This window comes from Tenrec ecaudatus, chromosome 12 (assembly GCF_050624435.1).
Source record: "Tenrec ecaudatus isolate mTenEca1 chromosome 12, mTenEca1.hap1, whole genome shotgun sequence".
Taxonomy (NCBI): Eukaryota; Metazoa; Chordata; class Mammalia; order Afrosoricida; family Tenrecidae; genus Tenrec; species Tenrec ecaudatus.
In genome coordinates this window covers 62,898,850-62,912,828 of record NC_134541.1, presented here as the reverse complement: position 1 = coordinate 62,912,828, position 13,979 = coordinate 62,898,850, and positions in this window count along the sequence as shown.

The following is a 13,979-nucleotide window of genomic DNA, read 5'->3' as shown; positions in this document are numbered from 1 at the left end:
TAGCTCCAGCACATGGCGCTGGTGGAGTGCCTGACCCCCTGGAGGGCCCTGGGGTTAAAAGCAGCACCACGGTTGGAGGACTGTTTGGGATTTTGGGGGGGGGGGGGTGTCTTGCTCATCTTGTTTTTTTTTTGTTTTGATAAGCCAAACTGTCAGCACAGCCACAAAGGGGCAGGGCAGGACCATGCCTAATGCTCACACTCCCTGGCAACTGCAGAAGTCAGCTGTGGATGGGATGTTTGATAAAAAGCTGCAGCCAATTCTGGTTTGGGTTTTTGTTTTCATGTCTCTCCTACTTTTTATTTATTTATTTTTTGGGTGAACTATCAGCAGAGAGACACAGGACACAACAGGGATAGAATCATCCTTAAATCCCTTTGTTACCCAAAGAAGTTGCCACCTCCCAGCCTTGCACAGCAGTTGTTTGCCCTTCTAGTGGGACCTTGATAAACACTCGCCAGTGACTGAGAACGAGAAAGTAACAAGTCACTGCTGGTTCCAGCTCGGATGTGTGTGTGTGTGTGTGTGTGTAGTTTCCATTTGTTTGGGCGTTGGTCCAGATTTACTTGTGCGTGTTTATGTTTTCATTCTTTTTGGGTTTTTTTATTATTCCTTTCTCACCCCCCAAGATGGCGTCAACTGTTCCCATCGGATCCAGCCACGCCCACACCTTCAACTAGTGGAATAAAGCCACCACCCAGTCCATTACCGCATGAACAACAAATAGAAACAAGTACAAAAACAACATGATGGTCTGGCGACAGGCGATTTCAGCTCCTATAAAGAAACAAAGGAGGATGAGGCAAGCAACTTGTTTCTTTAAAAAAAAAAATAGCAATATTGTAATTTCTCTCTGGGGGAAAGAAAGCAGTGAAAATTGAAGATGTTTGGAGATAATTAGTCCAGAGGAATAGTGGGCCCTGTGAACCTCGGTCTCCACGATGCTAAAACCAGAAGAACAACACGATGCACAACCATCACCGCCAGCTGCTCTGGAAAGAGTCACATTAGAAGATTTTTTAACAGAGTGGAGGAAAAAACTGTGGAACAAAGCTCAAATCTATTAAAAAAAAAAAAGACTAGGTTTGCTAGTTGTACAGAGATTGATTCCACTCCAGTGACTTTCAACACCTTTAGGTTTGGAGAACTCACTCCTGTGCCTCAATTTTCAGCCAGACAATAGGCAGGGCTGTAGGGAGAACGCAGCACTCGGGAGGTATGGCTCCTTAACACAATCAGCCATTTGTGATCAAAAGGGTATCATTCACAGCAGGTCAAAGTTCAGAGGGCCGGGCAAGAAGGAGGCATGGAAATAGTCAACAGAGGAAGAGGGGTAACTGATGCTACATTGGTCGGATTACAAGGAAACAGAATGGAACACGGATTGGCCTGGTCCCATGCCATCTTCACCGCTTTCTCGTGTTTGAGCCTGTTGTTGCAGTCCGTCTCACTGTGGGCCTTCCTCTTTCTACTGTTACACTGGTTGGTACTGGTTTACTGTTTTTACTATTTATAGCTCCGATCTATTATATAAAAGGTGTGTGGTTCCTTTTAAACCATAAACTGCCTAAAAGAAAAAACAAAACAGATACTCCGTGTCTCTAAGTTTACACTAACTTTTATGTCTTTCGCTTTGGAAAAAGCTGAAGTTTACCTTCAAAGGTAATTCATCAGATAATACAAGTATTGTTTCTCATTTATTTGTAAAAACTCCTGAAAACTGTAAAAGTTTACAAAAACTAAAGAAGATTTGGTTTGTTTTATAAAATAATAATATTAAAAGGCTTATTCATTTTATTATGAATCACATAGGACATATTTCCAAGCAAGAAAAGTGGTTAAATTCATATCATCAGTAATGTTTATCTGTTAGAAACCAGCACATAATATTAACTTGTAATATTTCAATTGCTAACTTAATCACAAATTTTTACTTTTAAATCTAGAGGCATCAAAATCAATAATTTAAAGGGAAAAATACATGATACTATGATTCAAATATTTAGAGATCAAAAAATCTTAGTATATAACCCACCAAACTCATTGCCACTACACCGATTTCAACTTACTGGTTTCTGAGACTGTAGATCTTTAAGGAGAAGACTGCTTCATCCCCTCTTCTGCCCTACCCCACCCCAAGGTGCAATTGGGTGGATTTGAATCAATGACCTTGTGGTTACCAGCCTAATACCTATGCCTGGGTGCCACCAGGGCTCCTTCATTCATGGCATATACTATTTGTTTGTTTACTTCAGTTCCAGGAAAATGAGACTTTGTTGAGGGCCCAAGGCCATGAGTTTAGGAGAAACCCACAAGGAGAAGGCAAGAGAGCCAGAGAAAAGGGCCCCATCTGAGCTTCCTCCTGGAGCACAGCTGTTGGTGGGGCGACACATCTTGTGGCAGATGGCTGCACAAGTGTGCACCATAGCCTAACTCTTGGGGCAGATCATCTTTACCTCAGTGGTGCTTCTGGACCAGCGGAAACAGAGGAAGCTTGATGATACCGCCACATTGGCACCGCCCCAGGTTCAGGGTGAAGTCTTTCCTGGATGTTGTAGTTCGAGCATGTGTAGCCGGTCATGGGATTCAGCTGTTTCACCCCAATTCAGCAGAACAGATACCTAACTCTTTGTTGAGTCCTGAGAACTGGTTGTTAAAAATGACACTTGTGCTCAGCGTCCTCTCCCAGATGGGCAGCTGTCCAGAATGTAGAGTCACCAACGTAGAGTCCTTCTCTTTGAATGTCCGCCTGTGCAACCAACAGCATGCTCTCAGCACCATTGTGATGCTCCTTCTGTCCGCGGGCACAGAGATGACACAGAGCTATGCCTGCGACAGCATAAACTCACGATGCCTTAATGACATGCTTGCGTTTGTTACTTCAGCAAACAAACACACAACATAAAGAGAAAAAGCGCCCCCAAACAGAGGGTGACATGTGGTCATTCGTTTCAGCTGTGTTAGTTACACTCTAAAATCCAGCGAGATATTATGAGTGAATGGTGCAATTCCTGAAAGTGTTCAAAGAGCTAAAAATAGTGTCAGAACAATTCAACAAGTTCAGCAGAAGCAGAAAGAGGCTCTTCTTCAAAGATGAACAGAATATGTTCAGAGAAGTCACCTGTCTCTATATGGCAAACACAATGACTATTGTCTAATTGGCCTGCCTCTAAAGGAATGGGATCCTGCTCCTCCAGTGAGAACATAGTTAAGGATAAATCACATTATCTATGTTGTGTGGATAAAAGGGAAGAATATTGCAAGTGAGGACTCAAATCGAGAAACAATATAGAAATAAATATAGTTTTGTTGTTTTTTTGTCAAGTATTACTTAGTATTTTTTCATTAATATGTTAAAACTCTTACAACAAATCTAGTTTTGTGTACCTCTTTTATTGTTCCTATTTAAGTATTATCTGTATTAAATAATAAACTACCTTTCGATGTAGATATATTTTTATACTTAAAAAGGATCATTAGGATAGTGAGCCAGTTGTGAGTTATTATGAATCCCACCAAAGAGTATAGCCATTCTTCAGCGCTAACTCCTCCAAATCAGACACTGCTGGGTCAGGAATTTGGTTTCTTGGAATTTGGTTTGATAAGCTCATGGGCAAAAGAGTGCCACACTCAGGGTCTTTACAAAGATCTGTTTTCCTGTACCTGCAGCTCAGGAGCTTTGCTGAAGAGCTATACGATCTAATATCATGTCTGCTCTGTAAATCTTTACCCAATTCACAATAAAAAGTTTAAAAGATTATTATGTATCCTATTTTTTACGAGTAGTACTAATTATTATTCTCAGCACTATTTTTAAAAATCAATTTATTGGGGCTCATACAACTCTTATCACACTCCATACATACATCCATGCTGTCAAGCACATTTGTACATTTATTGCCCTCATCATTCTCAAAACATTTGCTTTCTACTTGCGCCCTTGGTATCAGCTCCACATTTTCTCCTCCCTCATGTCCCTTGATAATTTATAAATTATTATTATTTTGTCATGTCTTACACTGTCTGAGGTCTCCCTTCACCCACTTTTCTTTTGTCCATCCCCCAGGGAGGGGGTTATATGTAGATCCTTGTAATCGGTTCCCCCTTTCTACCCCACCCTCCCTCAATCCTCCTGGTATCACCACTCTCACCACTGGTCCTGAGGGTTCATCTTTCCTGGATTCCCTGTGTTTCTAGTTCCTATCTGTACCAGTGTACATTCTCTGGTCTAGCTAGATTTGTAAGGTAGAATTGGGATCATGATAGTGGGGGCGCAGGGTGGGGGGGAAGTATTTTAGAACTAGAGGAAAGTTGTATGTTTTGTCATTGCTACACGTCACCCTGACTGGCTCATCTCCTCCCCACGACACTTCTATAAGAGGATGTCCCCTTGCCTAGAGATGGGTTTTAGGTCCCCACTCCACACTGCCCCTCATTCACAATGATAGTATTTTTTGTTCTTTGATGCCCTACACCTGATCCCTTCAACACCTCATGATCACACAGACTGGTGTGCTTCCTCCATGTGGGCTTTGTTGCTTCTCAGCTAGATGGCTGCTTGTTTACCTTCAAGCCTTTAAGACCCCAGACACTATATCTTTTGATAGCCAGTCACCATCAGCTTTCTTCACCACATTTGCTTATGCACCGCTTTGTCTTTAGAGATCGTGTTGGGAAGGTGAGATTCATGGAATGTCAGTTTAATAGAACAGAGTGTCCTTGCATTGAGGGAGTACTTCAGTGGAGGTCCAATATCCATCTGCTACCTTAATACTAAACCTATAAATATATGCACATATATCTATTTCCACATCACCATAGATGAATATATTTACATATGTATATGCCTATATTTAGACTTCTATAATGTCCTTTGTCTCCTAGTTCTTTCCTCTAGTTCCTTTTACTTTCCTCTTGTCCCACCATCATGCCCAACCTTCATTTGGGTTTCAGTAATTCCTCTGTTACATCACTCTTGATCAAGCCCTACCAGGCCTTCTATATCCGCCTTGCCATAGATTTTGGATCACTTGTTCCTTTGTCCCTGGGTTTGTTAACACCATTTCCTTTTCCCCTTCCTCCTGTAACTTCAATCCAGTTGTTTTCTCCTCTGGATTGTTTATCCCACCTACCTTATCTAGCTAGACCTGCAGAGATAATAATATGCACAAAACCAAGATAGAGCAAAACAAAGCAACAAAAGAAAGCAAAACAACAACAAAAACCAATGCCAAAAAATAAAAGAATAGCCTGTAAATAGTTCAAGGTCTGTTTGTTGAGGTTTAGGAGTATTTTCATGTTGAGTCTGATGGGGTGCCATGCCCTGTCCCCAAAGTCTATTTTTGGTATTCTCTCGGGACTTTGTTGCTCTTTTCCCCTTGCTATTCTGTTGCATGCCCTTGGTGTTTTGCCTTGGTGTGGTTGGGTCAGATTGGACGCAATTCCCACACTGTGTCTCCAGTATTTTCTCTTGTAGGGCTATGGGTCACTGAGGGATGCTATCTCTCGTAATGGGGCCAGCCATCTGGTCCTCTCTGTGCACTGGCTGCTCTGAGCAGGGATATCGTCCTCAAGGTTTGGTGAGCCAGGATGTTCTCCACTCTGTCTTCCTCCCCTTTCATTTGCTCCCTGTGCTCTGATCAGACATGTCCCTCTTCCTGAGCTGCAGCTTCAGTGCTGTCCTCTGAAATGAATTCTTCTGGGGGAAGGGTGGCTGTCCACATAGTTGGGATTGGTGGCGGGACCTTCAGACCTCTATACTGGTTCCCTGCTTCATGTCTGTATGTTTCACTCACATCTTGGAGCACCAAGTCGAAGTCTGATTCTTCTTTCTCTGTGGAGATAGAGACAATACCTTCCCCTTAAGTGGATTAGTGCCCGGTTTCCCTGCTAACCATTTCTACTTTTTTCTTCTTCTTTCCTCCCTCTCCTGTTTAGTTGGCTACCATATGTATCCCTGGATTTGGTCTGGCCCCTGCCATACTACACCCCAGCAATGTTTATATACAGTAGCTTTTTCCGTATGCCCCCTTTGCATTTTTTTTAAGTTTACTTTAGTGGATTCATGTTGTACTTATCTTTTTGCACTTGGCTTACTTCACTTAGCATAATTTCCTCCAGTTCTTCCCATGCGGCAATGTGCTTCATGCGTTCATCACTGCTCTTTAGTGATGCGTGGGACTCCATTGTATGTATGTATCACAGTTCTTTAATCCATTCATCTGTTGATGGAAATTTGGGTTGTTTCCAACTACTTTCAATTGTGAACTGTGCCACAATGAACACTGGAGCACAGATATCTGGCTGTGGTTTGTTTCTTGCCTCTTCTGGGTATATGCCCAGTTGGGGGGTTGCTGGATCATATGGTTGCTGAATTTCCGTCTGTTTTAGATGTTGCCAAACCGATTTCCATAGTGGCTATACATACCTACAGGTCTGCCAGCAGTGGATGACAGTTCCTGTCTCACCACAGCCCCTCCAGCACATCTTACTTTCTGAGTTTTTGAATTGAGCTACCTTTGAGGGTGTTAGGTGGTAGCTCATTGTTGTTTTAATTTGCATTCCTCTTATTGCTAATGATCAGGAACATTTTCTCATATGTTTATTGGCCATTTGGATTTCTGGCCTTGTGAAACTTCTGTTCCGGTCTTTTGCCCACCTCTTCAATGGGCAATTAGTTTTTCTTTTTGTAAGCTAGCAGAATACTGTACACTTTAGTAGTAAGGCATTTGTGCGATGTGTCATTGCTAAAGATGTTTTCCCAGTACATGGGCTCTCTTATTATGCTCTTGCTGAATTCTTTTGATGTACACAGGTGTTTTATCTTCAGTATATTCCACTTGACAATTTGTGACTCAGCTGTATTGGTGGCCTTCCCTATTTCTCATAGCCTATGAATTCCCTGCACCAAAGTTTTCACGTTGGTCCCAATTCCCTCATTGATGGCTCTAATAGTTTGGGGTTTTACCCTGAGGTCTGTGATCCACCTTGAGCTTATTCTTGTGCGTGGAGTGAGATAAGGGTTCTGCTTCATTTTCCCACAGGTAGATATCCATTTTTTCTAGCACCACTTGTTGAAGAGGGCGTCTGCTCTCCATTTGATATTTTGGGGGCTCATATCAAAGATTAGTTGTCTGTATGCTGATGATTTTATTTCTGGGTTTTCAGTTCTTTTCCATTGGTCTGAGTGTCTGTCATTCTACCAGTTCCATGCAGCTTTGACCACTGAGGCTATGTAATAGGTGCTAAAGTCAGGTAAAGTAAGTCCCCTACTCTGTCCTTCTTCTTGAGGAGTTATCTGCTAATTCTGGGCTTCTTCCCCCTCTATAGGAAGTTGGTAATCAGTTTTTCCATATCTTTGAGGAAAGGTGAGGGTAATTGTATCGGGGTTGCATTAAACTTATATAGTGCCTTGGGCAGAACTGACATATTTACTATATTGAGTCTTCCAATCCAAAAAGCATAAGATATTCTTCCATTTGTTGAGGTCACTCTTGGTTTCTTATACTAGTGTTCTGTAGTTTTCCTCATATAAATCTTGTTCTTTTAGTCAGGTATATCCCTAAATATTTCAATTTGTGCTTGGTTATTGTGAAGCATATCACCTTTTTGGTCTCCTCTTCTGTGTCTGATGTGTATAGCAGTCTGATAGACTTCTGTTTGTTGATCATGTATCCGGCCACTCTGCCATATTCCTCTATCGCTTCCAGTACTCCCCTTGTGGAGCTTTTGGGATTTTCCATATATAAAATCATATCATCTGCAAATAACAATAGTTTCACCTCTTTTTTCCCCAGGCAAATACCTTTCATGTCTTTTCTTTGATTTATTCTGTTAGCTAAGACCTCTAGTACTCTGTTAAATAAGAGTGGGGACAAAGGGCATCCTTGTCTGGTCCCCTTTTTCAGAGGGGTTGTGTTCATCTTTTCTCCATTGACTACCATGTTGGCTATTGGTTTTTCATATATAGCTTATATTATTTCGAGGCATTTTCCTTCCATTCCTATCTTCTTGAGTGTCTTAAACAGGAATGGGTGATGTTGTCGAGTGCTTTTTCTGCATCTATAAATATTATCATGTGGTTCTTATAGTTTTTCATGTCAATGTGGTGAATGATACTGATGGTGTTTCATATGTTGAACTATCCCTGCATCCCTGGTATGAATCCCACTTGGTCATGGTGAATTATTTGTTTAATATACTTTTGTATTATATTGGTCAGTATTTTGTTAAGGATTTTTGCATCAATGTTCATTTAGGATATTTGTCTGTAGCTCTCAATTCTTGTGGGATTCCTGCCTGGTTTTGGTATCAGAGTTATAGTAGCTTCATAGAATGAATTCTGGAGTTTGCCATCTTATTCTATGTTCTGGAAAAGTTTGTATAGGATCAGTGTCAGTTCTTCCCTGAATGTTTTGTAGTATTCTCCTGTGAAGCCATCTGGTGCAGGGGATTTTTTGTTGTTGGTAATCCCTTGTTAACCTTGTCTATTTCTTCTATTGCTATGGGTCTGTTGAGATTCTTGACATCCATTGGGGATAGTCTAGGGAGAGATAGTTTTTCCAATAATTTGTCCAAGGTGTCTTTGTCTTCCAAGTTGGTGAATTCTTTGGAGTATGGTCCTTCACACTACTGTGTAATTATCCTTTTGATTTCATTAGGGTCTGTTGTAATGTCCCCTCTTTCATCCCTTATCTGTGCTATTGAAATTTGTTCCCTTTTTTCTTTGGTTAGGTTTGCCAGTAGTCTGTCGATTCTGTTTATCCTCTGAAAGGACCAACTTTAAGCAGCATTATTTTTTCCATAGTTTTCTTATATTCCCTCTCCCGAATGTCAGCCCTGATTTTTATTATTTCTTTTCTTTTGCTATTAGTAGGATCTCAGCAATATTTTTATATAAAGCATTATAGCCTTTATTAAGTTTTGTATTACTTTTAAGATTACCGGCAGGTATCTTGACTTAAAAAATTATTTACATAACTTAATCATGGTTATCTTTAAATGTGTTATTTACAGAAAAAGTCTATCTTATTCGCTGAAAACACCTAACCAAAATGTGTCAACAAAAATGGACTGTCTCTCAGGTGCGGTATAGCACTGATGAGGCACATAACTAACCTATAATTCCTTAATATTTCATCCTCTCACTATTATGGTTCTTGTTTTGCTTCATTAATCTTGTTATACATGAGTATGTTCATTTGTATAATTAAGATCACTAGATGCATGAAAGCCAAGATAGATAACCCTTCAGAAACAGTAAAGGCAGTAATGATTACCTAAGGGCATGGAGAGGGAGGGGATGGGGTGGGAAGTGGGGAGTTAATAGTGATGATGACTTGTATGATTCCACGCAAGACCAACAAATAACAGAATTGTAGGTAAACAAATATGTTGGATGGTGTAAGACATGAAAAAAATATATAGCACATAACATAACAATAAGGGTTCCTGAAGGGTAGGATGGGGGTTGATTTTTTTGTTGTTGCCATTTTGACAATTACTAAGTGTTTACTCCATGCAATCAATATTTTTGCAATTCCATTGTTCATGATTTTAATTATTAATTTACTTTAAGTTATTAATATCCTTATTAAATAATTTTGATATTATCCCTTGTTTTAATATTTATTTGTTCCCTGTGAGTCAAGATCCCTTGCTTTTATAATACCTATTAAAGTAATTACTTTTCAGTTAGTTATTACATTTATAATAGTTTGTTTTATCATTTAATTAGATTCTTTTGTAGAATGAGTTTTTATTTTATCTTAGTATTTATTAAAAAGATATAAATAGAATTACCAAATGACCCTACAATATTTCTACCCAGTAATATATCCCAAAGAAATAAAGAACAGAATTCAAACAGATACATGAACACCTATGTTTATCTCAGTGCTATCTACAATAGCCAAAGGATGGGGGTCAAGAAAGTCAGGCTGTCGAGGAATAGATAAATAAACTCTGGTACTTAAGAGGGTGTGACAACGACATAACCTACTGTCAACTTGAGGAAGGGGTAGAGTCTAGCCTGTCAATCAGGTCATAGCCAATGAAACCTCTGGGTGGGCATGGCCTTCTCTTGAGGATTCTGGAAACTCCTGTCTTCCTTCCTGGAGGTGGGACACACCCTCACTGCTAGACATTTCTGTTGCAGGACATATGGAGCTCTGCTGATCAAGCCAGAGCCCTGGAGCTGGAGGAGCCACTTGGAAACCCACACCTGTTCTTAGATGCTTCCCCACCACTGGAGCAACAAGACTTTCCACCCACTGGCCTTGATCTTCCCACATTCAGCATCATTGTATGTGTTGTATGAGTCTGAAGAGGAATTTATAGACTGATATCAGACATATGGGCTAATATCGGACTTATGGACTGGATCTGGACTGGATTGGGATGTTTTCTCAAAATATGATTGCTCTTTTATAGACAGCTCTTTCTCATATCCATATAAGTGCCTGTGAATTTGTTTCTCTAGTCAACCAGAGATAACACAGAAGGGATACCAAAAAACAGAATTTTTTTTCAAAGCTATGTATTTAATTTTTTTTTTTTACAAAACAGCCTTATCACCTTCAAAGTACTCTCCATTGCACTTAATATGTCTGTCAAACCTGCGATTCCATTCTTGGAAATATTTTTCAAATGCATCTGTTTGGATGGCTGACAGCACCTCCCTCATTTTTTTTCTTCACCTCTTCTTCGTCATCAAATTGCTGTCCTTTCATGTCTCTCTCCAGTCACAGAAACAAAAAGAAGATGCAGGAGCAAGCTCAGGTAAGTAAGGTGCATGGGACAAGAGAGGTATACTGCTTTTTGCCAAAAACTGGTGCACTGAGATGGCTGCGTGAGCAGGTGCACTGCCGTGGTGGCAGAACCAATCTGCTGTCTGCCGTCTATCAGGCCTGTTTTTGGTCACACACCATTACACAATCTTTTCAGGACCTCTAAATAGAAAACTTGATGAACAGTCTAACCTGGTGGAATGAACTCCACGCGAACTACAAGCTGACATTTTCATCTGTTCAGGAAGTTGACAGATGTCCAGAAAGAGGTTCTTATCAATCAACATTTCAGCTTTTTGAAACAAGAAGAACTCTCATACACTTGAGTTTTTCCTGTAGCACCGCCTTTGTAAGCTGTGTTCAACATCACAACAATTTCTGGAGACTTTTTCCCGGGCAGAAAACAAAATTTCACAGTGGCATGCTGTTCTCTGAAATCAGCCATTTCAAAAATCAAGGTTTGAGCTAAACTGCTTTTATGAAAAAAATTTTACTGGGACCAGAGCAAACCTTCCCAGGTGTCGCCATTTAGTTCATTAACTAGAGCAAGTTGCTGGATGCTCACCTAGCGGGAGCCCCTGAGAGCATTTTTCCCTTTTTTTGGTGGGGGGCAGAGAGAAGGGTGCCTCCTTGTACACTAAATGGAGTACAATGTTTCTTTATAAACAAAATGAAAGCAATAATGAAATTGTCAAAAAACACCTGGATGAATTTGGGAGACATTATTTTCAGCAAAGTCAGTCAATCTCATAAAGATAAATACAACGTGACACCACCAAAAAAAAAAAAGAATTAAGAAAAAGGGTTGTCACACAAAAGAAGCAGACTTTGAAGGCAATGACAAAGGAGGAGGCGGAAGGCAGAGGACAGGGAGGACAGCAGGGAGGAAGGGCCACATACACGGGGGGCGGAGCAAGGGGATGGTGCTACTTGGATGTTTACTGTTCTGCTGGGCCGAACTATACAACTGTGTGTGTGTGCTTTCCCCTGCATTTATTATGCTCCACCAGAAGAACGAGGACAGCGAGCAAACAAAACCTGGGGATCATTACACAGAATGGGACTTTAAGGACATTTAATTGCATTTATGTGGAACCTGTATATAGCTCAAGAGGCATTCAGAACAAGAGGATAATGACTGGTTAAAAATCAGGAAAAAATGTGGGTAAAAATTTTACCCTTTCCATGATACTTATTTAATCTTCAAACAGAGCATAGAATCTGAGAAGATATATTATATAAAGAGCAAGGCATCCGTAAGAAAGACTCATTAACAAGTCACAATATGTAGATGACGTCTTCACTTGCTAAAAGCATAAAGAACTTGAATCACTTACTGACGAAGATGAAAGACTACAGCATTCACTATGAATTACACCTCAAGGTAAAGAAATAAAAAATCCTCACTATTGGACTAATAAACAGCATCATGATAACTAAAATAACAAAACAAACAAAATACTGCCATGGAGTTAATTCTGACTCATAGCAACCCAGTAGGGCAAGGTAGAATTGTCCCCGTGGATTCTGGAGATCATAACTCTGTATATAACTCTTTAGAGGAGTAGAAAGCTTCATCTTCCTCCCTTGGAGCGGCTGGAGGTTTCAAACTGCTGACCTGTCAGTTGGCAGTCCACCGAGTAGCCACCACACTATCTACATGATGCACAGAGAAAAGAGTGAAAATGCTAGAGCTTTCATTTTACTTGAATCTACAATCACTGTCTGTGGACACTGCTGTCAAGAAATCAAATGACATATTACATTGGGAAAATTTGGTATAAAAGGTCTCTTTACAGTATTAAAGAGTAAAGACATCGCTTTTAGGGTTAACGTTTGTCTAACCCAAATCATGGTATTTTCACTTGTCTCATATGCAAAGTGTGCAAAAGCTGGACAATGAATAAGGAAAAACAAAGAAAAACCCAGGCATTTGAATTATGGTGTTGGCAAAAAATACTGGATATACCACAAACTGTTAAGAGAACCAAAAAAATCTGTCTTGGAAGAAGTACAACCAGAATGCTCCTTAGGAAAGAGAATAGTGAGACTTTGTCTCACATACTTTGGGCATGTTATCAGGAAGGATCAGTCTCTGAAAAGGAATATCATTTTTGGTAAATTAGAGGGTCACTGAAAAAAAGGAAGGTCTTCAATGAGATGGAGTCGCACCGTGGCTGCACCAATGGGCTCGAGCACAGCAGTGATTTTGAGGTTGGCACAGATTAGAGCAGGGCTTCATTCAATGATGCACAGGGTCATGATGAATTGGAACCCCAATAGCACCTACAACCACTTGGCAAATCTGCTGCATAAAATCGCTTCACAGTGTTGAAAAGTCAGAATGTTACTTTGTGGACTAAGGCACATCTGACCAAGTCAAGGTCATATTTTCAATGGCCTCATATGCATGTGAAAGTTGGACATGAAATGAAGGAGACAGAAGGAAATTGATACATATGAAATATGATGTTGACAAAGAAAATTGAAAATACTATGAATTACTAAAAGAACCAATAAATCTGATTTGGAAGAAGCACAGCCAGAATGTTCCTTAGAGGCAAGGATGGTAACCCTTCATCTTACATATTTTGGACAGGTTGTCATGAGAGGCCAGTGCCTGGAGAAGGACATCATGCTTGGTAAAGTATCGGGGCAGTAAAAAAGAGGAAGACCCTTTTGTTAGTCAGGGTTGGCTAGGGAAACAAATCCAGAATCACTCATAGATGTGTATAAGAAAGAACTTTATATAAAGGAGTAATTGGATATTAAGAAAACATGCCAGCCCAGTCGAGATCAAGTCCAGAAGCATGATATTAGTCCATATGTCCAATACCAATCTATAAATTCCTCTTCATACTCACACAACACATGCAATGATGCCGCATGCAGGAGGATCACAAGCCAGTGGATGGAAAGTCTTGTGGATACAGTGGTGGTGGAAGCATCTCAGCGCTGGCATGGGTCTCCACGTGGCTCCTCCAGCTCCAGGGCTCTGGCTCAATCAACGTAATTCCATGTGTCTTGTCAGCATGAAGATCAAGCAGAGAGATGAAGCAGAGAGAGTCTCCCACCTCCAGGGAGGAATGCATGAGATCCCAGAATTCTCCGAAGGCCATACCCACACAGAGGTCTCATTGGCTGTGGCCTGACTAACAGGCTAGACTCCACCCCTTCTCAAGTTGATAGGAG